Source organism: Sebastes umbrosus, chromosome 17 (genome assembly GCF_015220745.1).
Source record: "Sebastes umbrosus isolate fSebUmb1 chromosome 17, fSebUmb1.pri, whole genome shotgun sequence".
Taxonomy (NCBI): Eukaryota; Metazoa; Chordata; class Actinopteri; order Perciformes; family Sebastidae; genus Sebastes; species Sebastes umbrosus.
Genome location: NC_051285.1, coordinates 3,812,351 through 3,825,883, shown reverse-complemented (window position 1 = coordinate 3,825,883; position 13,533 = coordinate 3,812,351).

Sequence of the window (13,533 nt, the reverse complement as noted above, 5' to 3'; positions counted from 1 at the left end):
TCAGAAAGAAGAGCACCCATGGGAGTCCACCACTCCCATCTCTCCTCACTCATCTTCCTCCTCTCCCTCTTCCTCATATTGCCCCACTCTCTCTCCTTTTTCCATCTTTTCCTCACTCACTCTTCCTGTCTTAATCTGTTTCCTTTCCTCCCTAAACATCTTCCTCTCACCCATTTGTCTCCTCGTCTTCTCGTGTCTCATTCACTCCCTTTCTTTCTCCCATACAGGATGCAGCCTCTGCGCCAGTGGTTGCCAGGCAGTTACCACGGAAACATTCTGCATTATTGATGGAGCGCGCTCGCTGCGTCCCAAGCAGCACCCAAACTGTCCCAGCAGAGCACAGCAAGCTTTTCTAACCGGCAGTGAAAAGCATCAGCCAGCAAGAGAGAAATGAATAAAAGACAAATATTAACAGGGAGATTTCTGCAGAGCTCTAACAATCAGCCGACCAACATGTACATTTTGTCTTCAGGAGTTTTCTGACGTTTTTTCCTGGACATTTTTTACCCTTTCTTAAGGGATAATAACTCAACCTGAATTACTGAATTACTGAAGCATAGAGAGAGTTTACAATGAAATAAGTTATGAATGAAATTAGAACATGGTCATAATTAGTCTAAACTAGTGAAAGGTAATAATAATAATAATAATAATAATAATAACAGTAAGGAAAAGATAAAAATAAATAGTAATAATAATAATGAAAAATAAATAAATACATAAATATAAATAATTAAAATAATAATGAATGATGAAAATAGTATTTACAATTAAAACAAATAAAAATAAATACATAAATAAATAATAATGTTGATCATAATAATACAAATAATAATATAGTCGAAATAAATAATTAAATTAATCAGGTAATAGTTTCTGTTAGAATAACTTGTTTAATCGATGCTGTGATCTGTTTGACATACTCTGAAGGAATATATAGTTAATTGATTTAACCATTCAACAACACGATGCCACTATTGGTCTTTAGGGCCTGGTAGTTAGTTAGCTTCATGCTAACACTTTCACTCTCATCTTGTTGTTAGTGAGCATTCTCCCAAAAGTGAAAAACAAACAAACAATGACACTAAATGTCCAGTAATCAGCACATTTGTGTTGGTGAATTTCATTAACATGACTGATTGGGCACCTACTAGGTCACTTACTTATTTAGGCTTCATTTAAACAGCACGTCAGCCCAGAGAGCCAATCACTAATAATTAGCCATCGCTCAGTGCTTCCAGTCAAGCAGCCGGACAGTCAGCCGGGCAGCAGCATCACTCACCTGTTGTGCCCCAGGCGACGCCTCCCTCCTGATCCCCATGATGCAGCTGTCATCCCAGCCACTCTCTCTCTCTCTCTTTATCCTTCTTTGTTGTCCATCAACTCTTGCACCACCTCCACATCCAGCGCTGCCCCTGAATGAGGCCTATTGTGCAGCATGTGCATGCTGTTGCTGCTGCAGCATCGTCCTCCGTGACCCCCTGAGCTCTGCAAAACAAAGTTCCTCTTCACGAGTCTGTCTGGCCATCATGCAACATTATCCTGCTTCCTTTCTCCTCCTCTTCTTTAGTGCAGACTTGATCGAGGGATTTGCAGCAATTAGAAAATAATATAGAATATGCCACACACGTCCTTTATACGTCTACATCCTTCATATGCTGTAAACATCTCGTCTTGGCCAAAGTGTGTCTATAAAAACTGGGAATGCATCCCACAAATCCCAGTAAGTTCTTGTTTGTAGTCCTTTGGTAAAATTGAGTTGCTCCAGTTGTATGAAAAGAAAAACAAAAACGAAAAAAAAAATATATAGAAAAACAAGAGAGAGCAAATAAAAAAATAACGATGAGGGCAAGTGCAGAGCGTCCACAGCTGGCAGGCCGGACTGTGAAGGCCTCGGGGCCCCGATGGATGCTCCCTGTGCCTCATCTCGGAAGAAAAAACAACAAGGAAAAAGAACGAAAAAAAGAAAGAATGAAAGAAAGAGAGCGAGCGAGCGAGCACCTCTGCTTTGAGCAGCAAACAGGAGCTTGAGTGAGGAGGAGAGGAGCGAGGCTGGAAGTTTATATGTGTTCTCTCCCCCTGAACCAGGGGACCGGCTGAATAAATAATACAATAGATATTCCTGTGATGAGGTCTCGGCGCGGCATTCATAATTATTTCATTGTAGCTGTAATGAGAGTGCTGGCCCTCCCGATGTGCCCTGCGCTGGCAGGTAGGCCTCTCCAGAAACCAGGGCCCAGAGGCAAGAGGTGGACCCGCGCTGCAGCTGCACACAAGGTACAGGTCGGACATTATTACTCTGCTTCTCTGGAAACATCTGTTGCATGATGATGATGATGATGTGATAATCTACAAATCTGCAATTGTTCTCAAATGCATGCAACAGTGTTGGGGAAAGTTACTTTTACAAGTCAGAGCAGGACATTGAAATTCATCGCCAGTGTTTAATTATTTGTACATTATTGTAATGTTGTAGAAACCCCAGTAGTGGCGAGAGACTGGAGAGACTGCTGCCCAATTAGTGACTAGTTACAATACAGACAGACCAGGGAAACTTCTGTTTTCACAGGAAGTTAGGTTTAGGCAACACAACCAGTTAGGTAGGGTTAGGAAACGGTCGTGGTTGACGTTAACTTCATTGACTAGCGACTTACGTGAGTCACGTGACAAAAAAACTCAACGTTACTTTTAGTTTCACACTGGACACGAATACCGGTCTTCTACAGCGGTATCTGACGATGTTGGGAGTGAGACCTGGTTGACAAATGACACACAAAAAGGCTCAAATGCGTCCTCATGACACGCTGAAAGTCTGTGTAATGTTGTGCTATTTATGCGTCTTCCTGTGAGACCGGGTTGCCATTTCAATATTGGGACTACACACTTTTCAATACATGTGTTTACTATCACAAGAGATTTGTAGCAGCTCAGTTATGGGTTTAATTCAGTATCTTTATATTTATAATTATCATATTTGATTCCTCTTTTAAATTTGATTTCATGTATTTTGGGGGCGCCTGGCGATGTTTGAGTTTCACGAGATGCATACAGTGAAGATATAATACACAGTGAACAATCATTGTTATATTTAATATACTGTTTATTCAACACACTCAGCATGCTTAGACACATGGTCCCACAGACAGACTCACAGTCCCAGTTGTGTCTCTTGTCCCTCGGGGCCGCCGTCTCAAAGCACACAGACCACCTCTACTGCTTTCTGTCTCTCGCATACGTCCCGAGGTCTGCCGAGCGAGCACCTTCCGTCCTCTAATCCTGTTAGTGGGAGACGGGGGAGTCAACGGGTAACGGGGGGGCGAGGTAGTGTTGATGTGTGCGTGTTTGGGGACAGGGGGTGAAGACAAGGGGAAGGGGGAGTACATGGGACACAAAGAACCCCCCATGCTACACCAGCTGGAGCCCTGCGGTATACGTGAGACCTGAATACCCCGTCTCACAACACACATACAGTATATTCATTCATTCATTCATTCATTCATATATGGTTCTGTGTTGCTGAATGAGCCGGACACTAACAATGTCAGGGTTTTGGGTTCAATTCCCAGTGGGTCCGTCATGATGAAGTGGGGTTAACTATAGTGAACTGTCTCAGCGAGTGTTAGCTAGCCAACCATCACATCCACAAAGACTAAATCTTTAAACCTCTAACCTCCAATGGAGGTCATTCTAACAACGCTAAAGGCCTTTGCACACCAAGTCCGTATTTTTATTTTTTCTGTTCATCTTAGTTGAGCATGCTAACATTTGCTAATCAGCACAACACACACAAACTACAGCTGAGGCTGATGGGATTGTCATTAGGCATTTGCTCAGAAAGTATTGGACAACTGGTAAAATTGACCTGATGACGTCGCTGACATGTCAGGGAATAACAAACGTCAGTAGGATGGTTCCTCTGGTGGTCATGAATGTCTTTACAAAATTTCACAGCAATTAATTTGATAGATGTTGACGTGAGTCTTGTCCAAAGTGGACTGACCATCCAACATACCGGCATTACCGTCCCTAGAGCCACGTCGATAGCATGGATAAAATCATGTGTACATTCTCTCTAGTCTACTTTCATCAAGATCAGCCAAGTCAGAATGTGTCTCTACCACGAATACATACACAAACACACAACCAGCCTGATCAGCCAATGAGCAGCAGGTCTATATATATCATAGGGAATGAACACATATGGCCCCTGGCAATGATGAATATTTCACTAAATGAAGAAGAGAGAGGAAAGTCCAGCTCGGAGATCCAGCTCTGAGATCCATCTCATCGGTTTTCTGTCTCGCTTGCTGTCATCTTTTGAAAGTGGTTTCTCCCTTATTCAGATGTTCCTGTAGCCATCATCCAACCGAGTCTCATACATCCAACTCGTCAAATACCAACGCTTGGTCATATTGGTCGTCAAAAAAAAGAAAGTCTAGCGGAAACCCTGTGCAAGATCCAGCAATTTTGGAGCTCGACCCACTCTCTGTCAGCCTCACTAGTCGTGTTTCCATTTATTTGTCAAGCGACTTTTAAGCAAACTTTTGAAATGTCGCAAAAGAAAATGCGAATTAGGTGCGTTTCCATCAACTGGTTTAGAGCGAATAAACTCGCTACAGCGTAGTTTGGTCAGAAGTTGGCACTATAGACTACGCATGGCTGTAATCTGCCAGTAAACACAGTAAAAGATGAAGAAACAACTCCCCTTGGCCATCTAACCAACTACGAGAAAAAAAAGGAGGTCTTCAGGAATTAGTTTCAATTGGGCAAGTTTTAATTATTCTTTCATTTCAGCTAATGTCAGCTACAAAGACAAGATTTACATTATAGGTAAATCCGGGAAAACGTAAGTTAAATTCAGAATTTGTTAGGCAAAGGCGTTTCCATATCCCATTTAGGGCCTCAACTGTTTTGGGAAAAAGAAAACCACCTCAAGCGAGTGTAAAAACTTCTTTATGCATAGAGGAAGTTTTATCAAGTTTTAAAGCGATACGACTTTTCTGATGAAAATGCGCATAAAAATAAAGTGACATTCTTTCACCCTCTGCAGCCTCGTCGTTGATCCAGTCGAAGGTTATTTACTTGTCATCACATCATGGCTGCAGTACATTTGGGAGCAGAGCTGAAACAAAGCTTCCATGCAGCTTCTTCAAATAGCTTTGACACATTTCTTCTGATTCTTCAGAGCATCACCGTCTCTTTTCCTGCTGCTCCCTCCGCTCCCAAACACCAGAGACACAAGTTAAAAAAAAAGATTAATTTCATTTACATACATACTCTTCATTTCCCTCTCGTCCCAGTGACACGTTCACATATCATTTTGTTTGTTTACTTGTTTTCCCTTTGTTCGACTGCTCTCTATTCTTGTAGTACAGCGGAGGGAAGAGCTGAGGATTTTGTTTGTATGGAAATGAGCGTGGCGGCTCTCTGGGGAAACGCTCAGAGGGCTGAGCTGTTTGATGCCTGGCCCTCCGCCGAGCGTCGGGACGTCGCTGTGGAGAAGGATATGGAGAGACAGGAACCAGCAGGGTGACGTGAAGACCCCTGATGCTGCATTTAAAAAAGGTCAAAGTTCATTCTGGCTCACTGGACCAGAGGTGAATAAAGTCTCTTTAATGCCTTACAATAGCTTTCCTTCTCTCATGGTCTTTCTAGAATCAGAGGATTATTGGCGCTGACCTTTACCTACATGTGGGAGGTGAAGCTTGTTTTAGTCTTGTCAGATAAATGCCTAAAATATGAACTGAAATTTACAAAGAAACAGAATTTTGAGAGCGTCCTATTTCCTTAATGTGTTGGATCATTGGATCAACCCAGTCTCCTACAAAATTACATTCCCATACAACTAAACTGCTTTCTCAATAACGTTTCAAGGAAACATATTATCTCCCAGATTATGGTTTTAGTTTCACTCGGGACCTGAATATCTCCTGGGTGAAAGTCCTGTGTTTGTTTGGCTAGCCCATTCTCGTTCCCAGAGGCGTCAAATACTGAGGCTTTGGCGTTCGGTACCACGAGACACGGCACCCTTTAGCGCCAGTATGAAACGCACCCGGCGTTCCATTAACTATAATGTAAACCCAGAAAGTGTTGTGGTGACGTAGTTTAAAGAGCGAACAAAGCAGCAAGTGTGAGGGGCGGTGGATGGGTCCAACAAACACAGGGCTTTCATCCAGGAGACCGCTGTCTGTGTCCCGTGCGTTACGTTTCACTTTCGTGTTACAAGTCAAGTCACATTTGCACTATACAAACCTAGTAATTTAAGCCCAACCATGTTTTTTTCCTAAAACTAACAAAGTGGTTTCGTTGCCTAATCCTTAGCAAGTGTATTTGTTTAATTCACAACATTAAGCATGTGTTTACTGCGACCGAAAAGGGACGCCGAGGGGTCTGACAAAGTGTCAGTATGTGACGAGGTGGAATGAGAACGTGGTGGTTTGACCCATTTATCCTCCTCCCTACTCTGACTTCCGCGAACTATCATGACAAACGTATTTGTGATGCAGTTTTGTCGTATGGGAACATATTTTTATGGAGACAGGGCTGTGCAGTCAGAGGAATTAATAAGAAATGTAAGTAATGGGGTAAGAGAAAAGCAGTTTTATTGGATGGAAGTTTGATTTATTTTTAATATTTATCTGCTCTTACATCATGAGGTCAGTGTTTTCCAGGAAGGAGACGGAGCAAGATTATATATGTAAAGTAATAAAAAATGTAGTTAAGTTAAAGATTTTCCACACATTTACATACATTGTCTCAAACTGCATTTTTAGACTTGGATAGCTTAAACGCAATAACAGTTTCTGATTTACTTTTTTTAAAATCCACACCTCAGAGCTGGATATGCACATGATTCAAGTCTTTTGTTTCCTGGAGGAGCGTCAGTCATGTTACATCTCTTTCACATGTATCTTAAAAATACATGTTTGCTCCTTTACAACCCAAACTCAGTCGGAACATAATGTGATTCTTTACATTGAGATGGTTCACGACAAAACAGTGTGAGCTCAGGTTCCTCCTCAACAAATGCAGTTTAAATGTCCTCATGTGTGTTCACACAAGAGGAGAGAAGCAATCAATCACACCTGTGTGAGAGTGAAACCACCCTACACAGGTGGAGCTGATCAGGCTGATTAAAGGATGTTGGCCTCAAGTTGTTGCTGTCTGATAGTAATTACCTGTGTGGCTTTGATTTTCAATCACAAAAACAAACAAATAAGAAAACAATTAATAAAAAGGACCCTTGCTGTTTTGAGTTGGGATATCTGTCGTTGCATTTTGATTATATATATATTTTATTTTTACATTTTTAATATGAATTTTAGCATAATGCCTGTCTGGGTAGACGATGGACCTGGCTGCAAGTTGCGGGGCGGTTTCCATGCAGACCCCGTCTCATCTTGGTCCGGCTCGGCGTGGCAGCGGTCCCCTTGTACACTCCGAGTAAACAGGCCCGCGGTTATAAAGCTTTTACACGCCAATCCTGCCCAACATTCCCTTTATGTGCAAGTGCTGCAGGGCTCAGATGCATAATACATGAGCACTCAGTTAATCTATTGATCCAAAATATGTCTTCTCTCTTTCTCTGTCTCATTTACTGTCTGTCTTTCTGTCATACCCTATCTTTGCTTCGTGCTCACTGTTTTTATCTCCCTTTTTTTATTCTTCTTCTGCTCTTTTTTCCCGTCAGCAGTAGCAGCACGTGGACAGACACAACAACAGATTAGAAGAAGAAGAAGAAGAAGAAGAAGAAGAAGAAGAAGAAGAAGAAGAGGAAGAGGGGGAGACACTTGAATAGGTGGAGATAATAGAAGGTGTAACCATGAAAAATGCAGAAACCGTGAATAAGAAATAACCCTGTGAGAGAATAGTGGTTAGAATGAAAAGAGCAGAACAAGTCAACTACTGCGATGAAGAAGAAATGCACGAGCACAGGAGCGAAACCCACAAATAAAGTCAATTAAAAATAAAGATTCAAACAAACTGACAGAGAGAAATGCCACACATCATACAGAATGTAGTTAGAGATGGCAGTAATAAGCCTGTCAGCTCCAGGTTGGACGCCAGACTGTTATGAGACTCAACAAAAACACATCTCAAATAAAACAGTGAGAATAAGCCGCAGGGTGAAGATGGAATTGTTTCCAAACAATAACAAGTAATAGTACCCTTAAAAACCCTCATCCTATACCTTAACTCTCAAATAACTGAAAGAATCCTCGATCAATCCACACTGGGAGATACTGGAGGGGTAAAAACTAACAATCACACATATGAGAGTCAATTATGCCTGAATAATCTACACAAAATTCTACCCATGTTTTGTCCGTTTCCTGCCAGCTCTGTGCGTCGTACACAAACCAACTAGCCGACAGTTTGCAGAGATGCATGCCCAAAAGAAAAGAAGGAGAAACATACGTACTATTAAACATTATGAAAGACTTGGATATCAACAGGTTTTTGGATATGCACAAATATCACAACGCCGACCTTTTCAAGAAGGTGGTTGAAGGAATGAAAGAGGGACGCTGTGTTCGCACGGTCCAACAAGTCCACCACTGGTTACATTATTCAGAGTATGCCCGGCTGCAAGTAAACGGGAATATTAGTGGAATATTAATTTGCATTATGTAAACAGCTTAGTAGGAATATTCTTTTTTGGAATAAGGGCAAACAAATTGAATATTTTGTGCATGTAAACATAGTCATGGTTGCACAATCCTGTTGCCGATATTGGATGATTTTCCAAAGCCAAAAATTACATCCAATGCCAACGTTTTTCAAATTTTCGCTCCCTACAATATATGAACATTGCGACCAAAGGAATGGTTAAGGGTGAAGAAAGATTGTTGGTAGACTGTTAAGGTTAGGTAACTAAAAACTCAGTTACGGTTGGGGAAAGATCAAAGTCATGGTTAATAAAAAGGCATTAATTGCAGGTTGCAACAAGTTGCAAACACCCTTCAGGCCTTTACACACTGGGGGAGTGACAAAGAAACGTCACAAAAATGCAAAATTCTCGCCTGCGAATATTGTTGTCTTGGGCTTTTATTGTGAAAGATAAGAACAGAAGGAGGCGCCACTCAACCCGTTGCGCACAACGTGATTGGTTGATGTCTTTATTCATGGTGCGAAAGTTCCGAAAAATCGACCTTGTTCCAGGAAAAAAATGATGTTGCTATTTCGCTGTGTGGTATTTGCGTTCTGTTTGAAAGTACTCTTGACAAAAATAACAGTTCGAAAAAATATATTGACGTGCAAATTAATCGCACGGAAAAAAAACCCCGCCCCAGTGTGTAAAGGACTTTATTTACGCCATATTGCTGCATAAAGGACACATTACTTCCTTTGCTGGCACCTCACGTTGACATTGGAAGTAAATAATGAGGTGCAGATTTTTTCACTATAAATGTAATTCGTACGATACTGGGCTGTATTTGCTAACTAGATCAACCCAATTTAAGACTAGAGCTGCAGCTTAAGTGGTCAGTATGCTTCAATCTGAGTGCTTGTTGGATTGTCGGACATCGTCTGAAACCTAGAACCTTTCCACAATTGGTTACACCAGACCGTCTGCAACTTTCCAACAAACCAATCCAACTGAATAAGATGTTACATTTTTACAAACCACAAATTACAAATACAAAATGCGTTGAAGGCTGGATCACACTCATATTCCACTGAGACTCGAAAAATCCTCCAGTGCTTCACAGACATTTAACAACATGGCTGCTGTGCTAAAGCAGCACCGATACTGTAACATCCTGTCCTGGTCGCTCGGCTTACAGTCCCACATTCATGCATATTTTACTTCTCTCTCCCTCTCTACCTCTTTCTTTTTTTCTTCTTAACCCACCTGCCTCTCCAAAGAACCTGAAGTCTTCAAAAACACAAGATTCAGCCTTGGTTTCAGGAGGAGGCGGGATGATTTGATTTGATCATTGTTTCAAATGTTAATTAGCTGCCTTTTGGCATCAGGCCTTGATTCTACACAGAGTGGTAGCCAGTTATTTGCTGGCTTTTAGGACCTTTTTTGAAGTTTGAAGTGTTCATTGCATCTTCTACTTTCACCATGTAGACTGTGGAAAGTTTGTGAGGGAGATTTAGAAGTGACAAAGCCTCTCCTGGTTGGTTAACTGACCAGTTGACAGACTTAATCTGGCTGATTAGTGAGCTGACTTTTGGGGAAGTCTTTCTAAACAAATGTGGTTATCATTATATAGTCACCCAACACTTTCTCATCCTAACTTGTCAAATACTGCATCTTTGCCACAACCCTTGGCGTCACTTAATTTTTGGCATCAAAAACTTGGTTTAGGACTGATTGGGCTTAAAACTAAATTTGTTAAGTGAAAATGAAACTGAATGTTGTGAACACGGGGCACGAACAGCAGTCTCCTGGATGAAAGCCTTGTGATGGTCACCAGTGGTAGACTGGTTTGGGCGAGATGTAAAAATGTTCCAACCCAACAACCGCCGATATATTTGAATTCCACAAGCTCGCTTTTTTGAAAAGTAAATAAACAAAATAAAATGTTGAGAAACAGAAAAATACAACCGTACACCTTCTGAATTCAAGTTTCTCTCTTACACCGAACTAAGACGGGCTTAATTGCCTTCTGAACTCATCGTAAACCAAACTTCATTCAAACTGGGCATAAACTAAATAAAACTCATCAAAACCATGAGGGCACGGTCACACAATCGTGATATTAACATTTGCCTCCCCTTCACTTCCATTCTGTGCAAGCGCTTATCTTGGCAGATGATGGTCACTCGCCTGCATTTGCGCATGTGTGATCGTGATTTTAGTCCGTCAGTCTTACCACTGTTGCAATAATCACCAACTCTGGTTTGGTCGAAATAAATCATTAATTCATCGAGTTCGATGTCAAAATATGCCGGCTATACACGCTGTTTCTCTCTGCCGTTGCTGGCCTGCTGAGCAGCGTCTCTCTCTCTCTTGTTCTTTGGAGGCCAACCATTAAATTAGAAAAAATAAAATGACGCAAACGTGCACAGGAAACTCTTACTGAATTAAGATGAAGCACAAACATGTCAACAGCAGGAATATCTCAAGACTTTTTGCCCATCAGAGCTTGGAGGAACAGATAACGTCTCTGGGAGATGAATACATGTTTTAGATGTGAGATATCACCCATGAGTCTGTGATCAGTTGCACGCCATGCTAACAAAACTGACACAGCTGCATGTAATTTCATCATAGCTTAAGAGCTGCTACAAGTTCTTGTTTTTTCCACTTTTTAGGTCATACAAGTCATCTGCCATCAACACAGCATGATGGTGACACATGGATGATGTTGGTGTTATCAGTCTAAGCTCAGTCAAGCAGAAGGACGGTCTACCTCGGTCTCTCAGTGTGTTTCCTCTAGAAACGGAGATAAAAAAAAGGCTTTTCCAAACCTGCAGGCGCAGGTAAAGTGCTGCGAATCTCTCCCTGAGCGAACCAACTAACCTTTTCTTCCAGCCTCGTGTCTTTAATTTGTACTGGCAGACAATGAAATATTTACAAGGAACTCTACAGGCAATTACATTAAAAGTGTGTGGTTAGACACCGCCTACCCTTCGGCGGCCCCCTCGGTGAGAAGCGGAGGCCGATTTTGGTGAATGGTCGCAAAGTTTACAACGTCAGATTTTACTCACTATCAATTATTCAGAGCTGGAAGAAGCAGAGAGGCGGAGGAGAGGAGGACGAGAGTGAACGGAAAAGAAGGGAAGGAGAGGAGGGAGCGACGTAGGGAGGTGTGCGTTCAGACTGTGGTGGATGTCGGCGGAAGGCTGCACTTCAGTGTCCATTTGCTAAATGTGGCAGAAATACGCAGTGTGGCGGCCATGTTCTGCTCACTGAAAGCTTCGCCGGACGTCTGATCCCTCAGAGTCCATCCTGCACTCTAAACACACACCCAGCCATGCACAGCTGCACACACCGTACATGCACCTATATTGTTCATATACACACAGATAAAAACTGGTTTTCATGTCTGTGTTTAGTGCTCATCAACAAACACACACACACTGCAAAGCTACAAATGCCCCCCTTGTGGAGCATTTGGAACAGAAAGCTGTTGTTGAATTGGAAATAGAGAAGCGTTTTAGAGAGTTGTGCAATCACACGTGACAAATTAGACTTGTATGTATGTTCTATTTCCAAAATCAAATCAAACATGTGAGCTGCATCTTCAGTAGTGGTGGCAAATATGCAGACTGGTGACAAATTAAAGGCAGGCCTGAATGCTTAACCTCAACAGTGCTATATATCATATCAATACAACGGTGCATATATCTTATAAAAAGTTATGTCCAGCAACACGTGTCAATTTCCGCTCGTTACATGCATACAGTCTTTTCAAAATAAACTTCCATCTTCACAGGAAACTACTTAGTTAGGTTTAGGAAAAGATTGTGACATCATGGGCTTAAAATAAGTTTGTAAACTAACACAGAAACACATATGGAAATCAACGTAACACAACTACGGAAAACACGCCACAACTGTCACCAAAAAAACGTCAGTGATGTAACTTACAAAATAAAACACGGGTCTCAAACACGGGTCTCCTGGTTAAAAGTCCTGTGTTTGTTGGACCCATTCATATTCCCACCTGCCCACCATAAGCAGTCTCTCTTGCATTTATACACGGATGCGTTCACATTGCAGTCAAAGCAGGATACATGATGGCGTACAATTTAGCGTAAACAGCATTAATAATCTGAAACCTGTTTTTGTTCGACTAATTTGTCTATTTCCTTGTTTCATCTTTCATATAATAGACAGAAAATAACAGTAAAAACAATGACAGTCCAATTCCAATAAACTGTCAGATGACTTTCTCTTGAAGTAAGCAGTGACCTTAAAGTTTGAACTTCCTTTTCCCTGCCTGCCTCTCTCTCTCTCCTCCCTCCATCCTCCCTCCTCCCTCACAGCCCAGCTGGACTCCCTGCGTGTTGTCCGTCCGGTGTCGCCTTCCCAGAGGAGCGTCCTGCCTGCCGGCGTCCCAGCAGGGGCGGCGGCGGGTGGTGATGTATATTTGATGAGCGAGTGCTGGGGACCCTCTGGAGGGCCATGACTACAGCAGGACAATGGGCCTCGCTCAGGTTTCCTGCTGACTGACACCGACACTGTTGCTCTTTTTGTGGGTGAGCCGGTGAGCCGGGGCTGGAGTTTCCAGCAGGACGGCAGACCGACAGGCCGGGTTACAGCGGGGGCAAAACCAGCACACTCCACCTGATGCACACTTTCAACTTTTACTGCCATGCACGTAATGATCACTTATATATTTTTAATTTGACCAATACACTGTCACTTTTAAAAGGAATAAACCCTCAGTGGAATAAAATATACTACATGATCATCCATCTAACGACTTGTATATTTAATTTGGTTGAAAATGAAAAAGTTGAAATGAAAACTTTTAAGCTTGTTAAAAATGATTTAAGGAGTTATTCATGTTGATGCAGCAATTTATGGCCAAGTTGGAGAGTTCTGGTGTAATTTTTTCTTTCCGGAGACAA